This window comes from Pleurodeles waltl, chromosome 2_1 (assembly GCF_031143425.1).
Source record: "Pleurodeles waltl isolate 20211129_DDA chromosome 2_1, aPleWal1.hap1.20221129, whole genome shotgun sequence".
In the NCBI taxonomy this organism is placed as follows: domain Eukaryota; kingdom Metazoa; phylum Chordata; class Amphibia; order Caudata; family Salamandridae; genus Pleurodeles; species Pleurodeles waltl.
In genome coordinates, this window is record NC_090438.1 from 12,086,060 (window position 1) to 12,106,598 (window position 20,539).

Consider the following 20,539-nt stretch of genomic DNA (forward strand, 5'->3'; position numbering starts at 1 on the left):
AAATGATTCCTGTTTTCAAATGTATGTAAGGAGTGTCCCAGGTGATTCAGTGTTGTAATCTTTGCAAATCTATTCAATCCACTCACGTTAGCCGGCATTTGGAAAAAATGTATGTATAGCGGACAACCATTTAGGGAATAGCAAATGATATTTAACACTTCCTCAGCACACACTCAATCTTACCACCAGGTTCATGTGGTAAAAACAGAGCACTAAATCGAGAGACTACCCCCAGGCCCCACCCTAAAACCTACCCTGTCCTAAAAATTACCCCACCCTGTCCTAAATACTACCCTGACCCTCCACCCCACCCTAAACCCTAAAACGTACCCTTTCCTTAAAAATACCCCACCCTGTCCTAAACACTACCCTGACCATCGGCCCTAGACCCTAAATCTTACCCTGTCCTAAAAACTAGCCCACCCTGTTCTAAAAACGACCCAACCCCCACAAACAATAAAACCTACCCTGCTTTGTCATAAACCCCACTGACTACCCAGCCCCCACTCTAAATCCTAAAAGCTACCCTTCCCTGCCCTAAAACCTACCCCCTATCCTAAAAACTATCCCAACCCCCCACCCACCATAATCCCTAAAACCTTCCCTGTCCTAAAAATTACCCCACCCTGTCCTAAAAACTACCCTGACCCTCCACCCCACCCTAAACCCTAAAACGTACCATTTCCTAAAAAATAGCCCACCATGTCCTAAACACTACCATGACCCTCGGCCCTAGACCCTAAATCTTACCCTGTCCTAAAAACTAGCCCACGCTGTTCTAAAAACGACCCAACCCCCCAAACCATAAAACCTACCCTGCCCTGTCATAAACCCCACTGACTACCCAGCCCCCACTCTAAACCCTAAAAGCTACCCTTCTCTGCCCTAAAATCTACCCCCTGTCCTAAAAACTATCCCAAACACCCACCCCACCATAATCCCTTTAAAAAAAACCTACCCTGTCCTAAACACTACCCCACCCTGTCCTAAAAACTACCCAACCTCCTACCCTAAACCCTAAATCCTACCCTGTCCTAACAACAACCCCACCCTGTCCTAAAATCTACCCCAACTCCCGCCCTACACCCTAAAAACTACTGTTACCTGTCCTAAAAACTACCCTGACCCACCATAAACCCTAAAGCCTACCCTGCCCTGTCCTAAAACCTACCGCACCCTGTCCTAAAAACTATCCCGATCTCCTGCCCCCACCCCAAACCCTAAAATCCTCCCTGTCCTAAACATTACCCCATCCTGTCCTAAAACCTACCCGACCCCACACCCCACCCTAAACCCTAAAATGTACCCTTTCCTAAAAACTACCCCACCCTGCCCTAAGAACTACCCTGACCCATCGCCCTAAGCCCTAAAACCTACACTGTCCTAAAAACTAGCACACCTTCTCCTAAAAACTACCCGAACTCGCCCTAAAAACTACCCTGCCCTTTCATAAAACCCACCCCGACTGCCCAGCCCCCACCCTAAACCCCAAAAGCTACCCTGTCATAAACACTAACCTACCCTGTCCTAAAAAAAAACTGAACCCCCTACCCTAAACCCTAAAACCTACCCTGTCCTAACAACAACCCCACCTTGTCCTAAAAACTACCCCAACAACCTTCCCTAAACCCTAAAATCCACCCTGTTCTGTCCTAAAAAGTACCCTGCCCTTTCCAAAAAGCTAACTGACCCCTCACCCCCACCCTGAACCCTAAAACCAAACCCACCCTGTCCAAAAACTACCCAACCCCTGCCCTAAACCGTAAAAACTACCCTCTCCGTCCTAAAAACTACCCCGACCGGCAAAACAGATGATAACAAAGTATCCAATTAAAATCCAAGTGAAATTTAACATGAATGATAACTTATAAAAGATAAAATTCATCAAAAAGTTAGTTAGTCTTGTGAAGACATAGTAGCATTAACAATAACACTATGAGATAAATAATTGGTAATTGGTGAGATCAGTTTGCCACGTTTAAATGTTAACTATAGGGAGTTCAGATTAAATCTGTCAAATCTTTGATTGTGACATACTAAACTACAACAACAGTTGATAGAAACATTTTCTTTGGATTTCCAGTTAGAAGGAATGACCTGTAAAGCAATTGCTATTACACGTTTTCCTAGCATTATGTTATGAGACCAAACAGAGTGAACCTCCTCCTAAAAACAATGGCCCATATTTATACTTTTTGACGCAAACCAGCGCCCTCGCCTCGCCTTAACGCCTGCCCTCACCCAGGCGTTAAAAAACATTGCACATCAGGCTGTGTGCCGTTTTTTAAAGGCTCGCCTCCTCCTGTGCATCAAAATGACGTGGGAATATAAATAAGGCACAAGGGCCTTAAAGTCATTTTTTGGATGGTAACGCCTACCTTGCATGTCATTAACGCAAGGCGGTTTCACGCATCCAGAAAATGACGCACACAAAGGGATTTTGACGTTCGCGGGGTCGGGCGTCATGGTATAAATATGGGGCAAGGTTTAATTTTTGACGCATAATTCGCCGCAGACAGAGTATAAATATGCCCCAATGTATCTAACGAAAAAGGTAAGTAAACAGTGGTAATAACTTTAACCTTTTGCCAAACATAAGTCAAAAATTCTGAAACAACAGAGCATAGAAAAACATATTGAAGTATGAACCAGCATCTACATCACAACCTCAAGGTTGTATGACAAAACCATGCATGGGATAACCATGCATCTCTTGACACTGCGGTAAGAACCACCCTGTCCTAAGAACTACCCCACCCTGTTCTAAAAACTACCCCACCCCCTGCCCCCACCCTGAACCCCAAAACCTACCCTGCTCTGTCCTAAAAACTACCCTGACTCCCTGTCCTAAACCCTAAACCCTAAAACCTAGCCTGGCCTAAAAACTACTCCACCCTGTCCCAAAAACTACCCACCACTTCCCTAAACCCTAAAACCTACCCTGCCCTACCTACCCTGCCCTGTCCTAAAAACTACCTTGACCCCCACCCTAAACCCTATCCCACCCTGTCCTAAAAACTGCCTCCACCCTGGAACCCCAAACCTCCCCTACCCTGTCCTAAAAACTACCCCAACCCCTCCACCACACCCTGAACTCTAAAACCTACCCTGCCCTGTCATTAAAAATCACCCCACCAGCCCCAGCCGAACTTACCCGGCTACCATGTTCCTATACCAGCTGTTCATGCTGTGTGCCTGAACCACACATATGCAAAGGGCCTTAACCACGCATTTGCGTGGTTCAGGCATGTGCGTGGTTCAGGCAAGTATTGTAATGCTTGTGTGGCTATGATACACGTTGCTCTGGCTGTGTAGAAAAGGCCGTTTCCCCAACCTAAAGTATCAAACTGAATGAGTTTTGATGGAAACTGGCCAAGTAGAATGCAGCAAGTCCAAAACTCTGGATAAACCATTTTACCATTTTTTCTCAGAAAGAAGGAGCCAATGCACTGTTCAAAATGAAGGCCACAGCTCTGCAGAACCAGGTTGCACCAGGAGGTAGCACCAAACTAGAGGAAATATCACAACCAAAGCAGAACAGTGGGAATGCTGACATAAAGGTTAACATGACCAGAAAACGTAGTCTAGAAAAACAACTTGTGGGCCATTTATAGCCTACAATAGCCGCTTCAAAGCCTTGCAATTTTCTGTTTCTACTAGTTCTTTCCCCCATTAGTGAACTCTGGTGGTTAATGGATGAATTTAGCGAAAAGGTTGAGGGCCAAACAATTCAAGACCAAAAGCTGCGTAAAGCTGCTGGACCGGACAAAATTCATTTGGATGTCTATCATAACCACTTAACCTTATGGTCACCTGTACTAACTTGCTCTTTTAACAACATCTGGTCTTCTGACGAGATCCAGTCCTCCTGGACAAATTTAATAATTGTAGCACTACATAAAAAAAGGTCCAGGGATCTTGTGGGGAATTACCAACCAATTTCACTGCGGAGTGGGAAAACGTTTTAGGATGCTGCTACTATGCTGCTTGGAATAGTAGTTGGAAGAAGACCTAATATCTCCATACCATGCGGGCTTCAGTTGCAGCCAGAGTACAGTGGATCATGCTATCAGATTAACTCTAATCTGCTATAGATATATATTGCTCAAAAAGGTGGCACCACATTAGGTATTCATCAATCTCCAAAAAGCTTTCAATAAGGATGATCGTCCCCCACTATCGCAAGCCTTAAAAGTGCTGGGAATCATGGAAAAGCTATTACAGTTACAGCACATTACATTCTGTGAGTAATTAACACCAACCGGGTGAAGTATAGTACTAGAGACGAATATACAGCAGGGACACAGAGAAAGGCATCAAGCAAGGCTACATTCTAGTACCATCTCTTTTTAGTTGGTACATCAATGACATTGTGAAATCACTAACGAACCTCACGTTGGATGTGATCAAAATGAGTAAGAAGGAGATCCCAATACTACTCTTCAAAGATGTTGAGGTGCTAATGGGCAGAACAGAGTAATCAATGCACCTCCTACTGAAAGGCTTTGATACATTCTGTCCTACTAGAAGTCTAACCATTAATGTTGGGAAAACAAAATACATGGTCGTTAAGAAAGAAACAACCTGAGAGTAACCTTTAGGGTCTACAACAAGCCTCTGGACCATATGTCAACCTGTGACTACGGGAATCCGTCTGGACGGCAATCTATCTTGTGGGCCCTGTAGGTATCTAAGAGTAACACCACTCTGGTCCAGCAAGCTGGCGCAGGATTGAGATTTACTAAATCATTCAGAAACCACTCAGTAGGTTCGACTGTTCTAGCGTACAAAATGAAACCGAGGGCAGCAAGCACAAATGGTGCTGAGATCTTGGGGTACAGGAAAACACTATCTATTCAAATCACTCTAAACAAGTTTCCACAACGCATACTGCACTTGGGCCGTGGAGCACTGATAGATGCTTTGAGATCAGTTCTTGACATCCAAAAAATTAAGGATTACATTGCACTGGCAACAATAAAATATTGGATCTGCATTTGGTCCAAACATGAGCCCACCTCTTACAGATCCACACTTTCAGACATCATGATAAATCAAAACAACCACACAATAACATGGTTCCCTCTTAGATCAAATGTCCTTCATAATATTGGCCTAGAACATCTCTGGTTTTATTCTGTAACCATCACAAATGCTAGCCTTGTTTTGATTATGAAGTCATTCCAGGAACACATCAATCGAGTGAAAATAAGCCGAGCAGGCCTCCTGCAAAAACACTATCTGTCATTTAAACAAGACCGCAAGTGCAAAATGTTCTTAAAATCTTTAAATCTATCTAAAGTTCAGATTGGGTACATTCCCAGTGGCACCAGTTACCAAAAGATGGTCATCAACTCCTGTGGAGGGAGCAGATTTATATCCTTGCTCCCTGAGAGGCCAAAGAACACAAAGTAATTTTCTGCTGCTGTGCCACCACACATTAAGTATACAGAAATATGTATACTTTTTATTCAGCACAATTTTAGGAAGTGTAATGAAGCAGAAGCTCTCTGTATGAGATCAAATGACCAAAACATAGTCTTGGTAATCTCGTCTCATATCTAAACTGCCTGTAAATTAAGAGATTGAGCCCAGGAAAAACTGTATTCACTGAAAGACAGCTTGTGAACACAAAGTCTCAGATGTGTTTGCCATCTGAACACTTCCCAAAAAATCTATTGATTCAGAATCAATATCTCATAATGCTCTAATAAATCCCAAATTAAGAACTTGTCACAAATGTAATAAACTGTCTTTGGACTAACATAGTATTAACCTGGAACCATGGTCCAGTGAAGTAAGGCACTAGTAGAAGCACTGCTTGTATTATTCTGTTTAGTGCTATGATGTTATGTGCACCGAGGGGATCATGCACTACCGAGGACACGAGCGTTGCACTTGATTTTAAGTTATGAATATCGCTCCCCAATACTAGGACTCCATTTCCATTTTGGATTCTATCTAACTCCCTTCTGGACCTAGAATTGCACCTCTCAATAATTAATTATTCTTTCTGCTGCAAAAACAAACTCTGGGATTTACTTTTTGCCTTCTCCAATAATGATGGCCCTTCTATAGTTTGCATATGTCAGCTGTTGATAATCACATGAAGGACAAATACTCAGGAATTACCAAATCATCAGCACTTTAATGGAGAAAGCCAACTCGAAATCTGACAAATCCTTTTTATAACCTACGTGCTTAGTACTAATAATCATAGAGACAAATGAATGGCTAAGCTATCCCTAAAAAGGATAAGCTCAAGGATAGCACTAATGGCCCTAAGCCCCACAGGAGAAAGCCAACTCCTTTATGGATACAATAGTCTATCGATCCATGTGGGGTACACTTCACAGGGTTATATATTTGCCTTTGCAGTTTACACCCTTAGTGAATTGATTTGAAAAAGAATCCACTTCCCTTAAGAATTACTTTAATAAGGAAAGCATTCTCTTCTGTTAGACTCTAGCGACCTAGCACTGACTTGTTGCAGGGCTACCACTGAGGGAAGCACATTTGCATCCCTCATCCAGGTTTCTTAAAGAGAACCTCTCAATAAAGCACTTTGTTTTGATATCCATAAGTACCAAGCTAGGTGGTCCTTTTGTGTGGTAGACAGTGGCGGCCTAACCCTCGAGGGCAGGGTCAATGCATCTGCACTTTATGATTCTAGTGTCTTAAACTGCCCCAAAGCATTAAAGGCTCCCACAGAGGGAAGCATAACTGCATTTGCACTTTACCCGGGTCTCTCAAAGATGACCTCACCATGAAAGCACTTTGTCTTGAGATCCCTGAGGACCAAGACAGGTGGTCCCTTTGTGTGACAGATACTAGGGGCTGATCCCTCGAGGGTAGGGCCAACACATTCGTAACACATAGGCCCTCAGTACGACTTTGGTAGTCTTCCATGAAGACCGCCAAAGCGGCGGGTGCCAGGAGACCGCCCACCATATCATGGGTACTGCCGGATTACTGCCACACTTTGGGTAAAAATTCAGCAGTAGTCGTGTTGGCAGGCGGAAGTGCTCTGGCGGTTCCACCACCGGCCCACCCCACTAGTAGGACACCGCCTGCTGTATTATGGGTCATAATATGGCCTGGTGGTGTCCTGCTGGTGGGGCGCTGCTGGCGGTTGAAGCGTCCCTTCCTGTTCCCTGCTGGACGACCTTCTCCCTGGAACAGGTAAGGTGATTGTCCGACAGGGGAGGGGGTGGGAGGGTGGGGGTGTTGTGTGTATGAGTGTGTGGTGTCTGTGTGTGTGCATGAATTAGTGAATGGGTAGTTGTATGCATGTCTCAAAGTTGAAGTGAGTGCGTGTCTGCATGTAATTGTGGATGCGTGTTTGGATGGGTGTGAGTATACATACTTGAATGCGTGTATGAATGTAGTTGTGAATGCGGGTATGAATGTAGTTGTGAATGCGTGTGTGAATGTGTGTATGGATGTTGTTGTGAATGTTTGTATGGATGCATGTGAGTGGATGTGTGTATGCAAGTGTCGGTGAATGGGTGTATGCGTGGTACATGTGGGTGTCTGTGTGAATGTATGAGGGGAGGGAGGTTGAGGGTGGGGCATGGGGGTGATATGGGTGAAGGGGGGATGGAGAGGGGGCAGAGGGGGTCTAGTGCCTGCTGGGAGGGTGGGGGAGACATCTACTGGTGACAGGGAAGGAATTCCCTGTCACTGGTAGCCTTTCCGCCATGGTTTTTGTGGCAGTGCTACTGCCACGTAAGCATGTCGAAAGCTCACCTCCTAATACTGTCAGTGGTCCACAGAAGACCGCTGGGTCGGAGATGATCATCTCCGGACCGGCAGTTCCGACGGCCATGGTAGTATGAGTGGAGATGTGGTGGGTTGGCAGAGGCCAACCCACCACACCCATAATGTGACGGTCTGCACCGCCAGCCTGTTGGTAGTGGGACTGCCACATTTGACCACCGTAATCCTAGTTTCTTAAATCGCCCCTAAGCATCCTAGGCATCAAACGCCCTTGAACAAAGTACATTTTGTCTTACACTGATATATCGTAAACACATATTAAGTGTCCTCTCTAGTTATATCTTCTGGTGAAAGATGCCTTTAGTGGCAGCTCAGGGAAATTTAGGGATTCCCATCAGAGGGACTAATTATGTGTGCACCATGCTCTTGCATCTCACACCTACAAATTCAACAGCTTCATCCATACCATTCACCTGGTGCACGAGGCTTGCTGTCCTTAATAAGAAAATATGTGCAAACATAGCTTGGTCAGAAGGTCATGTACAATCATAACTTTAAAAAATATTGAGCTCAACAGATTATCTGATCTGTGTATGTGATCTCAAGAGCTAATTGTGAATTGTATTGTACTCTTGTGCTTTGACCTGCACTGCTAATTGCAATGGCCTATTTATGATGTATAATCTGTGAAATTAGTTTCCAAAAAAGTTGATCTGGATGACTGGGGCCACAAACAGTCATTATTGAAAGCATATCACCCTCTATTTTGAGTTTAACCGAAACCCACAGTTTCTCGGAATCCTTTTCTTGTGAAATAAAAGAAAAATGGAAAAAATTTTGACAAAGTATAGCAACATCCTTCTTATTAGAGCTAGAGGAGCAGAAAAATACTTCCCCGAACCATTGCTTCCTAAGTTTATCAGAAAGATGTGTTTCTTGCAATGACATGACCTGACTCTTGAACCTGGCCAAGTGTGGCCAGACCCCTTGCCCTTTAACAGAGGGCATCAAACCCATCCTTCCACAGAACAATTCTAAGATTCATGACAAACGCTGTGACTGAAAAACACTGGACGTGATGAATGCAGGTTATGTAACACTTCGCTTCTAGAAAAATAAAGGAAGAAAGAAAAACAGAAAACAGTAATAGGAAAGAAAGAAAAAAAGAAGTGGGGAACAATCCCCAATAAATTTACAAAGACATAAATGATGACAATGTTTTCATCCAATGCGAATATGAATTTGAACATCCTGAAGGATGTGAGAGCGGTGGAGCAGAAGAAAGACAAAATGGAGATGGAAAAAGTGCAAGGAAAGTGGCAACATACAGCTCCGTTCTGAGCAGCAGAAACAGAGAAAAACAACATAATGTCAATTTGACAAAAGTCTCCGAACGTACCAGTGACATAAGGATAGGTGAAAAACAAACCAGGAGATGAACAAGAGGAAGAGGAAAGAGAACAGGGGACTATACAACAACCCAGTCTAAAGAAAACAACGTGACAGATCATGAATAGCCACGCCACCCCCTACAACCAGGAAAGAAGAACCTGGTTAAATGAAATGAGACATTTATTAATCAGATAAAGCACAGATAATTCATGAAGTAATAGAAGAGCTCAGTTTCATATACTCAGATCTCTGTAGTCAGGTTCAATCTTTGAGCTTGCTAGGGTCCTCATGTGAAAGTCTTATTATTTACATGTGACCTTGACAAAACCTAAAACATCAAGTGTGGTGCTCTTAATAGAGTGAGTAGCAAAGAGTCTAATTCATTTGTATATTATACTTCATTTTTGGGTGTGTTTAACTAATTCCTTTTCAGGTCTCCTTCACTGGTGTTCCCTCCCTAGTTGCCCTCCCCTCGCCTGGCCCCTCCAATACTCGGGGTAACATACCTTTCCAAGATGGAGTTACCTGGAGCTGGCCTTTAAAGGTTGTTGTGTGAATCCTAAGGGAGAGGCCGCACGTGACAGACATCTTGATTGAAAAAGGCGTTGTTCATTTATTAGTTCAAATCTCTCATTTTTAACAAGTTAAAAGTGAAGCTATGAAGGAGTGGTATCTAGCCACATGTAGAACAATAAATGATTTTGCAATCCAGAAATGAAAACGAAGCAAGGTAGACACAAATATTTCTCAAACTGTTGCCAGGTAGGTGACTCACTCCACAGCATTGTGGAACAACAACTAAAATAGAGCCTTAAAGATAGTGCACGTCAATTCAGTTACTGAGGTAAAACCGCACCAATGCAGGGGTTTTATTGAAAACAAGCAGAACAGCACAGTGTTTATATTTAGTTATAAATAAACACTAAACCGTGTGGGCCTTTAGGTTGTAAAGAATCCCAAGGAGAAAAATAAACAAAGCTCCAATATTTTTCTCCATGCACCAAATTGCCTTATCCAAAATATGCTGCACGCATAGGTATTCCTGTATATTTTAGAATTGTTTCGGTTTGTTCCTGTTAATAAAAACCTCATTTGGTAACAGGAAAGAGTTTTACAGAACTTTAGGTTCAGTTCGGAAAGGCTTTCACACGCTTTGCTGCGCTAGAAGATGCACTGACTGAAGGAGCGGAGGAGTACTGTTTTAAGTCATTACTATCCCCTTCCTGCTCGGCAGCGACATTACATCTGTGTTAAAGAACCTTTCACAACAACAGAGATAAGGTGACAGCACGGGAAGCTCATGGATCTCCACAGCTCTGCTTCTACTGCGCCAGGAATGACTCTCAGAAAACAGAAACACACAGCTTCATAGGAATAGGTCACATTTCTGTAGAATAGATAAACTTGCTCGTCCTTCAATACATCTACCACCACATGCTTCTTTACATTTTTAAGTCATAAATATCTTCAGCAGGTCTTTGCTGCTTATTAAAACAGACATATCCCTGTCAGCGACCGGGCTGGAAAATAACCTTTTTCTTCAAGGAAACTGCTGCTACAGGTTGCCTTGTTATCTTGTTTTTTTGACTCAGTCAAAACTCATCCTAGTGTCGCTTTCTTCCTAAAATCCTCTCCGTCACAACCAGAGCCTCTCGAAGCTCTGTCCACAATCTTGGGCTCCCAAGCCACGCCAAGCATCAGCGTCTTCATCTGTCCTCTCATTGGCCTACATGTGCTCCGGCCTGGGTGGTGCGATGGAGGGCTGCGCAGTGATGCTTGCTTTGCACTGGAGTAAAGAAAGCGTGGAGAGGCGGGGGCGAGGCCGAACGCCAGTTGAGTTGGGCCAGGACCCTCCCACTCCCAGCCAGCTGCCTCCGTCCAGTGACATCTTGACTGTGAGCCTGCCTGAGGGGCCACTGTCCAGTAGAAGAAGGTCCTCCTTAGCTCCAGGCGCACGACTGAGACAATCCAGATTTTCCAGGCTGGCAGACGCCAGGATCTCTGCAGTGAGAGCCGTTGACCATGCGGATGAGCTGACAAGATGGCAACAGCGTGGCTTTGACTAGGCTTCCTGGCTGGCAAGGAAGATGTTCCGGCATCACAGGGCTGCTCACGACAGACCCCCAACAGCCCGCTCAGGACAATGGCGAGAGCTGGGGGGCTGTCTTCAATGAACCACTCTCCCGCTACAATGCCCTGGGGCAGACTGGAGTGAGCGGTAACCAGATCTATGGAAGAGAGCGGGGCTGCAGCCATGCAGTGTGGCTGACCCGGGCACTGCAAGTGCCAAAGTAACACTCCTGAACCATGCAGGCTTGTGCAATGGAGGAGAGACACAGGCCTGACCTGGAGGGCCCCAGACTCTCCCCAAAGGGGGGCTGTGTCTCGCAGTCTGATATGGGGGCCCGTACAGACTCCCCCTGAAGTGATCAGCAGTAGAATTCATGCAGCAAGGTGCTTCCCTGCGAGTGCTGAGTCAGAACCGGAGGTGGAACCCCTCAGGGTGACCTACTGAGGAGCGTGCAGCATGGAGCTGTGCTCTCAGGCACACAAAGACCACCTTGTAATCCTGCTAAAAACTTGTGCACTGTCACATTAGAGTGGGCCCATGGCAGCCCCTGTGGGCCCTAGGAGAGAGTGACTGTCGACCATGGAGAGGAGAGCTTTGGCCCGTTGCTGAAATGTCCCCTGGATGGGGCTGGTGAGTACATTTGGACTTTGCCAGAGAGGTGCAGTGAAGGTGGCAGAAAGGGTGCTTAGTGTGGCAGAGTGGACTCGTGGCAGGCCTGTGGTCACGGAGTTTGGATGGGACTGCTTCCCCTGCAGTAAACTGAAGGTGAAATCTGAGGAGTGTGTGCCTGCAGGGATGGGTGAAGCTCCTGGATGCTCCTGTTGTGCAGGTTGGAGCACTACCCTTTCCCCTTCTGAGTCCTGTGTGACCGGACCAGGACCCTTGACTCAGTCTTCCTCCTCTGGAGCGCAACCATGGGCAAGTCATCCAAGAAGAAAGAGGGGGCCACCATGTTGCAATCTGCGGTGTGCCCCAGGGGTAGGGAGAAGTTTGGTGAGACTGTGGATGATTGGGGAGGCTCCTTAGAGGGAGGTCACATTGGATGCCATACTCCAAGCAGTTATGGACTCCTGCAAAGCCCTGGAATTAAAAATGGACACTGTTGTAGCAGATATAAGAATTCTTCAGGGTGATCAGGGGCATCTAGCTGAACGGGTCACTACAGCAGAACATACCCTGTTGGAGATACCTCCATAAACAGACTCTGTGAAAGAAAGGCTTACGACAATGTAGAAGAGAGTCAAGACCCTAGAGTACAGGGCCAAAGATGACGAAAATAGAGCATGACGTAATACCATTCCCTTCATAGGGCTACCTAAGAGGTCTAAAGGGTCTAATATGTTTGTATTCCTTAAACAATGGTTGAGGAAGAAGTGGCACCGGAGAGGCTCTCCCCGTTCTTTGCCTTGGAGAGGGGTCATTGAGTTCCACTGCCCAGGATACCTGCTCACTCTATGGTGGTCAAATTGCTCAATTATAATGACAGAGACCATATCTTATGTCAGGCCAGGTTTAAAGGGGACCTATATTCACAAGGTCCAAAAGCAACAGAACAGAAAGAGGGGCTCTATGATACTGGAAGTAGAATCAGACCAGGGAGGGAGACGATATAGAAAGGACACCATTCACAACAGTTTTAAAGACTACTATGCATTCCTATGAGTGGGTATGCAACCCCAGCCCTAAGTGACTTAGATGCCTATTTGGAACCGCTGCACATGCCAACACTTACGCAGGAGGAGGCGCTAATTTAGAGAGCAATATAATACTGGCCAGAGGATACGTTCCTGGAACGGACAGTCTCCCTGTTGGATTTTACACAACATATGCTGAGACACTAGCAATAAATTAGTGGAGAAGCACAACTCAGCACAGGGACAGAGTGAACTGCCAAACACCACACAAATGGCACTAGTCCCCCCACTATTAAAACCTAGCCACCCCCTCATGACAAAACATCCTACAGGCCCCTATCAATACTGAATGTTGCCTGTAAACTCCTCAGCCATATATGACAAAACTAGTGCATCCTGACAAGGCAAGATTTATACAGGACAGAAACACAGCACTTAACATTCAGTGGCTCCTTGTGCTGATGAGAGATAACTCCTATAACAAGTACTCAACCGCAGTCCTTTTCAGTAGATATTGAAAAGTCCTTTGGTAGTTTGGAGTGGTATTTCCTATACCTCGTAGTTTGGGAATTGAAGCTGGAGGAAGGTTTTATCAGCTGAACGAGGCTATTGTATGTGGGACCTGTGGCCCGAGTCAAAACGGAAGGTGTAATAGCTGAGGTATATGAGGTTGGTCTGGGTACATGACAGGGATGCCCGTTGTTCCCGTTGCTGTTCACCTTAGCAGTGGAACCCCTGGCATGCAGCGTGAGAGAGGGGTGGCATTTTTGGGAGCCCTGAGGTCCAAGACTACGCAACATATTGCATTATATGCTGATTACCGGTTTTTGTTCCTTAAAGATATTAATGTGGGACTGAATGGTGCAATGGGAGTATTAGATCACTTTGGTGCCCTGTTGGGGTTGAGGGCGAACTGGCAAAAATGCAAGCAGTTCCCAGTGTGCGAAGATTTACAACCAACTGCGGGCCTGAGAACCCAGATATGGGAACCACTTTGCTTGCAATATTCAGAAGTAAAAATATATCATGACACTCGTGAATTACTGGATGGCAATGTAGGGCCAGTGGCCCAATCCCTTCGATCCAGTGTAGAGTCCTGGAAAACTCTGCTTTTGTCTGTAGCAGGTCGCATTACTGTAATCAAAATGAATGCACTCCCACAACTTATTTGTTTCTTTGTGTTACTCCCACTGCTGATTCTACAGGGGATCTTCAGAGATCTGGAATCACTTCTCATTACTTTTATCTGTGATCCAGCTGCCTGAGAGTAGCATTAGCAAAACTGAAGCAACTGGTAACACATGGGGGCTTAGCAGTTCCCTACTTGGAGGCTTACTCTTTAGTGGCACAAGTGCAATGGTTTACTCAATGGCTGAATGTTAGAAATGGGGTTTCTAGTTGGCTAGGGTAGGCACCTCAGCCAGGCAGAACTTACCCACTCTAGTCAGGGCAAGGGAGTTACACGTCCAAGATAACCCCTGCTCACCCCCTTGGTAGCTTGGCACGAGCAGTCAGGCTTAACCTGGAGGCAATGTGTAAAGTGTTTGCACAACACATACATGTGACGCAATATCCCCACCACAAAGGAAACACAACACCAGATTATATGAAAATATACTGTATTGTACACATGGCAATTATCAGACCAAACATCACATATCAGTACTATCCTGCTACCTTAGCAGTTGTCAGAACGTTACACATTAGTTACTCTGCAACCTAGCAGTAGTCACACATAACACACAGGTTACTCAGTATTCTGCAACATAAGCAGTAGTCAGGAAAACACGTTATTACATCACAGCACTTGTCATAAGAATATCATAAAATGCCCATAGTAGGAACATTAGAAAACATATGGCAAGTTAGAAAAACATATTAGCAAGCATGTCCATAAAAGGAACATTTGCATACACATATGTAAAAACATCAAACGCAGGTAGGTAATATATGAATCAAACAAAAGTCTGTAGAAAGAACTTTGGATTGCAACTATATTGGTCCTTTAAACAGTACCTGGTTGGATGAAGGCACCTCCAGTGCCTAGAAGGCGAACACTGGGGTCAGAGGAGGGCAACATGCACCTCCTCTCTTTTTTAAACAGGCCCCTCCGGGGACCGTGATTACTGGGGGCCCCCCAGGGCCTCAACCGGCCCTCACGAGGGGGGCCAAAGCCAGCAAAAACAACTTAGGGCAGGAGGGGGGCACCACGCACCCCCTCTGGTTTAATGACAGGCCCCTCCCAGGAGCTTGCGATCTCTGGGGGCCCCCCCCCCCGGGACTCCACTGGCCCTTCCACCAAGGGGGGCCCACAATAATGCCCGTTTTACCGAACAGCAGAAAAGGAGCGTCCTGCTCCTAACGCAGAGGCCAGGGGGAAAGGGGCACTCCCCGCACCTTCCCGCACCTTCCCCTGGTCCTGCCGTGAAGCCACAAGAAGATCAGACCCCTCCTGGGGCCTGAGCAGACACTCGTCTGCACCCGATGCGGTGCGCGAGTGTTCTTCCAGCTTCCCGGGCCGCTGCGGTGATCTTATTTAAAGGGGTACAATGCAGCAAGGAGCCTACGAGCTCCCAAGGCTCCATAAGCGCGCTGCAATTAGCGCTATGGCAGCCGCACCACGGAGAAGCACCCCTTGTGAAGAAATGGATGCAGGGGTCAGGGGCCACAGCACCCTGCCCCTGGGGAGCAGAATCTTAAGACAAGGTCCTCAGGTGGAGGGCCCAGCTACAGGCTAGCACAAGGGAAAGGCAGCAAGTGGCAAGTCCTTCACAGTGACCAGGCAGGTCACAGGTCAGCACAGCAGCAGCAGACCATGGCGGTTCCTGGTGAGTCCTTTCAGCCTTTGGTGTCCAGTTCCAAGATGATTCCAAGAGTCTCCAAATTGTGGGGAAAATTCCCCTGTACTTATAGTCAGTTCTTACAGTGTTTTACAATGGTAGGGAGAGGAGGTTCCAGCCAGTTACAACTGGTTCTGGGAGTGCCCCCTCTCTCCTTTCAGCACAGGCTCCAAACATCAGTGGGGGGTTAACAACCCTATTGTGTGAGGCCAGGGCACTGCCTTTACAAATGCAGGTGTGCCCCGCCTCTCCCTTCTCTCAGCCCAGGAAGACTATTCAGTATGCAGACGCACCTTGGTGACACCTCCACCCTCCCTGTGTACAGGCTGTCTGAAAAGTATGCACAAAGCCCCAACTGTCACTCTGCCCAGACGTGGATTGCAGTCAAGCTGCAAAACACCAGAGTCATAAGCACAGATAAATGCGCACTTTCTAGAAGGGGCATTTCTGTGATAGTAATAAAAAATACACCCACACCAGTAAGCAGCATTTATTATCACCATCACAACCATACCAAACACGCCTACGCTACCCCTCATAAATCAGACAATACCCCTTACACATAAGGCAGGGCATTTCTAATGCAACCCTATGAGAAGGCAGCACTCACAGCCGTGAGACACCAAGTTAGGCTGTTTGTCACTACCAGGACAGGCCATGCAATATGGCACATGTCCTGCCTTTCTACATACATGGCACCCTGCCCATAGGGCTAGCTAGGGCGTACTTTAGGGGTGACTTACATGTAGTAAAAAGGGGAGTTCTGGGCCTGGCAAGTAAGTTTAGATGCCAGGTCCCTGTGGCAGAAAACTGCGCTCGCAGGCTCTGCGCTAGCAGGGCTGAGACAGGTTTGAAAGTCTACTTCAGTGGGTGGGGCAAGCAGCGCTACAGGCCCACTAGTAGTATTTAATTTACAGACCCTGGGTATAGAGATACCACTGCACAAGGGACTTATAGGTAAATTAAATATGCCAATTAGGTATAAGCCAATCATACCAACTTTAGATGGGAGAGCACCTGTACTTTAGTACTGGTCAGCAGTGATAAAGTGCTCAGAGTCCTAGAGCCAACAGCGAAAGGTCAGAAAAACCAGGAGAAAGGAGGCAAAAAGACTGGGGATGACCCTGCGTAAGGCCAAAAGTCCAACACTGAAGAGCAGGCAAGACCAGCCATCAGTGATAGGGCCTTTCATTCCTAAGGTCCCCCAGCTGTATCTCCTAGTCCTGGGCGTCTAGCGACCTACTCGAGAAGAGTCAGAAGAATTTAAGTACAGAAACAATGCTGGCAAATGTGCATTGCAAAAACCCTGCACCTAGTGTCCCTATTCCCGAGAGATGCTGCTAATAATCTTGGAAGTATTAACCCACGGGGAATTGGAGTAGGCTCACCTAGTGGGTGGAGGCCGGCATCACTTGGGTGGGCAATTTTTTCTGAGGTGTTGAATTCCATTGACAGACCTACAGGAAGAGTTTGCTATATCTCTGGGAAACTTCTTTTTGCATAAAGCAGTGGTGGCAGCCTTGCAGAAGCACTGGGGGGGCGGGTTTGGGTCTGATGAAATGACCTACGAGCCAGAGATGCATTCTGGTCTGTATGTCCTCTGGAGCATTTAAGGCTGTTTCTTGTTCTACAGGGTCCTCAGAACAGACATGATGCAGCCCCTAGACAGGTCCCAGTAGCAGTGGGAGAGGGACTTGGGGACCAAAATACCAGAGGGAGATTCTGTGAAGATCCTGGAGCATACCCCAAAGGTGTCAAGAAATGTCTGAATTAAATTAATAAACCTTTAAGCCCTCCATAGGGCGTACCTTACCATACATTTAACAAGTTCTTTTTTGCAACAAAAGCATTTTGCCCCAGATGTGGCAAAATTGGAGCAAATGTCCACTGCATGTTGTGGTCTTGCCCCTCTTTCCCTGACTACTGGAAAGGGGTTACAATCTATGTGACTGATGTCACTAAGAGAGAAGTCCAATGTTCGCTTGGGCCACGCCTGCTGCACTGGTTCCCAAACCCACCCAAAACCAAAGTTACTAACAGGCTTGTTGACCTAGCCATGGTCCTGACAAAGCTAGAGATCACCCAAAATTGGAAACCTTTTCAAGTGCAGTGTAGCCACCTGGCAAAGAGAACGGAGATGATTGTGAAGGCCAGGTACTATTTCCGGACGCCAGACGGGGCCAGGACTCCACAGAGGGGGCTTACGCATGGGAGAGTTTGGGAGAATGCATGCAGGAACCAGACGCAGCCATAGCACTGCCATCTCTCGGGGAGAGGAACGCATGGAGGATTTAGTACCCCAAATGGACAAAGCTGCCTATTACCAGGGGTCATACATGATTGAGGGAATGGTTGTTATGAGGGCAGTCTGTGGGTATTCAGGCCCTGGACCAACTGGATTATATACATCACGCTAACACTGTTCCACAACACAGCTCAGGAGTTAGAGGGGGTAGCAGGGTGAAGCATCTGTCTTTGTGATTAACATCAATTAAAATGTGTTTAATAAAAGGTGGGTGTGTCACCTCAGTGCCCAGAAACCTGCCTGCAGCTTACACCGGTGCGACAGTACATCCTGAGCTCATTTCACGACTGCCCGATGGTCACAGAGTACAACGCAGTGTGTCCACTTCACTGAGGACTCTCATCCAGACCACAACACTCCCCAGCTTGAGACCCGTGAGACCTTGGAGTTTGGTCACAAGGTGCTCCTGCGACCAGGGACACAGTTCCTGGGGAGATGCTTAGGGTCTTTCACGCCCGTAGTACATTTATTTTCTGGTGAATAGTTGGGTACAGGTGCTTTCAGTTATGGAGCTGTGTCTATCCGAGTTCACCAGGAATTTTGAGATACACACAGGCAAAAATGCACACACAGTCTCTCTCTGTGTTTTGAATGTCTTAAAAAAAGGTGGTTTACAAAATATGGTGTTTTCACTCACTCAGTACCCCTGCCAACCTGCATCCCTCTCCCTTCCACTGCCCCTTGAGCCCCTCTCATGCACCCTCCTGTCATGTAGGGCCAGGTGTAGCAAAGGTTTTTACCTATTCTCTGTCTATGGGAAAAAGTGTTCGTACATATGGCCTATGATGTATTTTAATGTTATATAGCAAAGCGCTTGTTGGAGAATCTGAAGTCCCCCCCACCCTCACTCTGCTGACCAGGCTGCGCCCCTGCATGCCACTTACCGCTCGCTGGCACCTGCGGGCACCCAGGGCACGGCTCAGGCTGCGATGGCTCCTCTGAAACCCCAATCAAGAGAGCGGCGCACTTCGATGAGCACCACTGTCCTGGAAGTCACAAAACGCTCTCTCGGGCGCCAGTCCCGTCACGCTCCCCATAAAACAGGTTCTCGCTGCCAACCACGCCTCGCCAGAAGCAGGATCCGGAGGTTGAGCAAACCTGACAGCAGGTCTGGGCGGGGGCCAGGTGAACCTCCAGTTCAAGACTGTACACACTCCATTGTACACACAATGCCAATTCTTTCCGGCACCAGCAAAGAAAATACACGTTTTAAACCATAAACGTTTTAAGTAAAATCGAGTAAAACCATCATGTTGTACTGAGTTGCCACCAGCTGCCCACGGAAGTCCTGGCGTGGGGCATCACTCCTCTTCAGGGAGCCCTGGGTACAACGGTCTGTGCCCACCGGATGCCCACAGAAGGCCTGGCGTGGGGCATCACTCCTCTTCAGGGAGCCCTGGGTACAACGGTCTGTGCCCACCGGATGCCACGGAAGGACGATCTGTGCCCACCGGATGCCACGGAAGGACGGTCTGTGCCCACCGGATGCCCACGGAAGGCCTGGCGTGGGGCATCACTCCTCTTCAGGGAGCCCTGGGTACAACGGTCTGTGCCCACCGGATGCCCACGGAAGGACGATCTGTGCCCACCGGATGCCACGGAAGGACGGTCTGTGCCCACCGGATGCCACGGAAGGACGGTCTGTGCCCACCGGATGCCACGGAAGGACGGTCTGTGCCCACCGGATGCCACGGAAGGCCTGGGGTGGGACAGCACTTGACATCCAAGGGGCACGTGCACTTCAAACACATACATGTTGGCTGACGGTTACACTATGTAATCCAGTAAAGTATCCGCTGAAAGTTAAGATTACTAGAATAAACTTCACTTCACCACAGTCAAGAGGGGTGCCTCACACAGAATCACAGAAGGACACAGGTGAAAAGGGAAGAAGCCAGTGGCTTGTTTTTTAGAAAGAAACGGCAGCGAAATGAAGGGCTCTAAGAGGCGACAAAAGCCCTCTCTGTTCGTGAAGAACCTTCCTCCTGTTGTTGGCTTCGTTTTCACCAAGGACCATGTGCTCAACATAGACATCGATCTTCCTCTGAAATTAACTGACAGAGTAAACAGAAAAGATAAGACAAACAGTGCAGACACTCGACAGGGCGAATACAGACTCGACACATGGTTCCACCTCCGTCGTGATCCTGGTGACACCTTGACTGTGTGACCGGAGAGACGTCCCTAGGAGGTCCTCCGAGGGTGTTTGCAGAATGTGTCCACTGTCTCCACTTGAAGGAAGGGCCGGACTAGGGAGCCACAAGCGGCCATGGCCACCATGCTCACACCAGCCATGCTCACACCAGCCATGCTCACACCAGCCATGCTCACACCAGCCATGCTCCTCGCTCTGCTTGGGTTGTAAGCCTTCGCTTGTACTTTACTGCTATGCAATGCAACGCGACCTCCACCACTGGGACAGGATGCTGCGGGAAGGGTCCTGGACCTGGAGACTGCGGAGGCAGCTGGACTGGTCGCTGCCTGAGGGAGGCCCAACTCCTCATGCCGCGGCCATCTTTAATTGGGCCTGTGTGCATCCTCGGTGACATGCACACTCCTGTGGCATTACTTGGAGTGG

General features: G+C 47.2%; 1 protein-coding gene across 3 annotated transcripts in view; it reads right to left on the reverse strand.

Annotated features, from left to right (window-relative positions):
- Positions 1-18,982, reverse strand: part of LOC138260374 (NXPE family member 1-like) — a 204,884-nt gene extending 185,902 nt beyond the window's left edge. Inside the window, exon 1 of one of the 3 annotated variants that reach the window (XM_069208800.1) lies at positions 18,846-18,982. The gene's annotated coding sequence lies outside the window, so the exon portion shown is untranslated. The remainder of the gene's footprint in view (positions 1-18,845) is intronic. The other 2 variants (XM_069208809.1, XM_069208817.1) reach the window with 2 other exon arrangements.
- Positions 18,983-20,539: the final 1,557 nt, after the last annotated feature.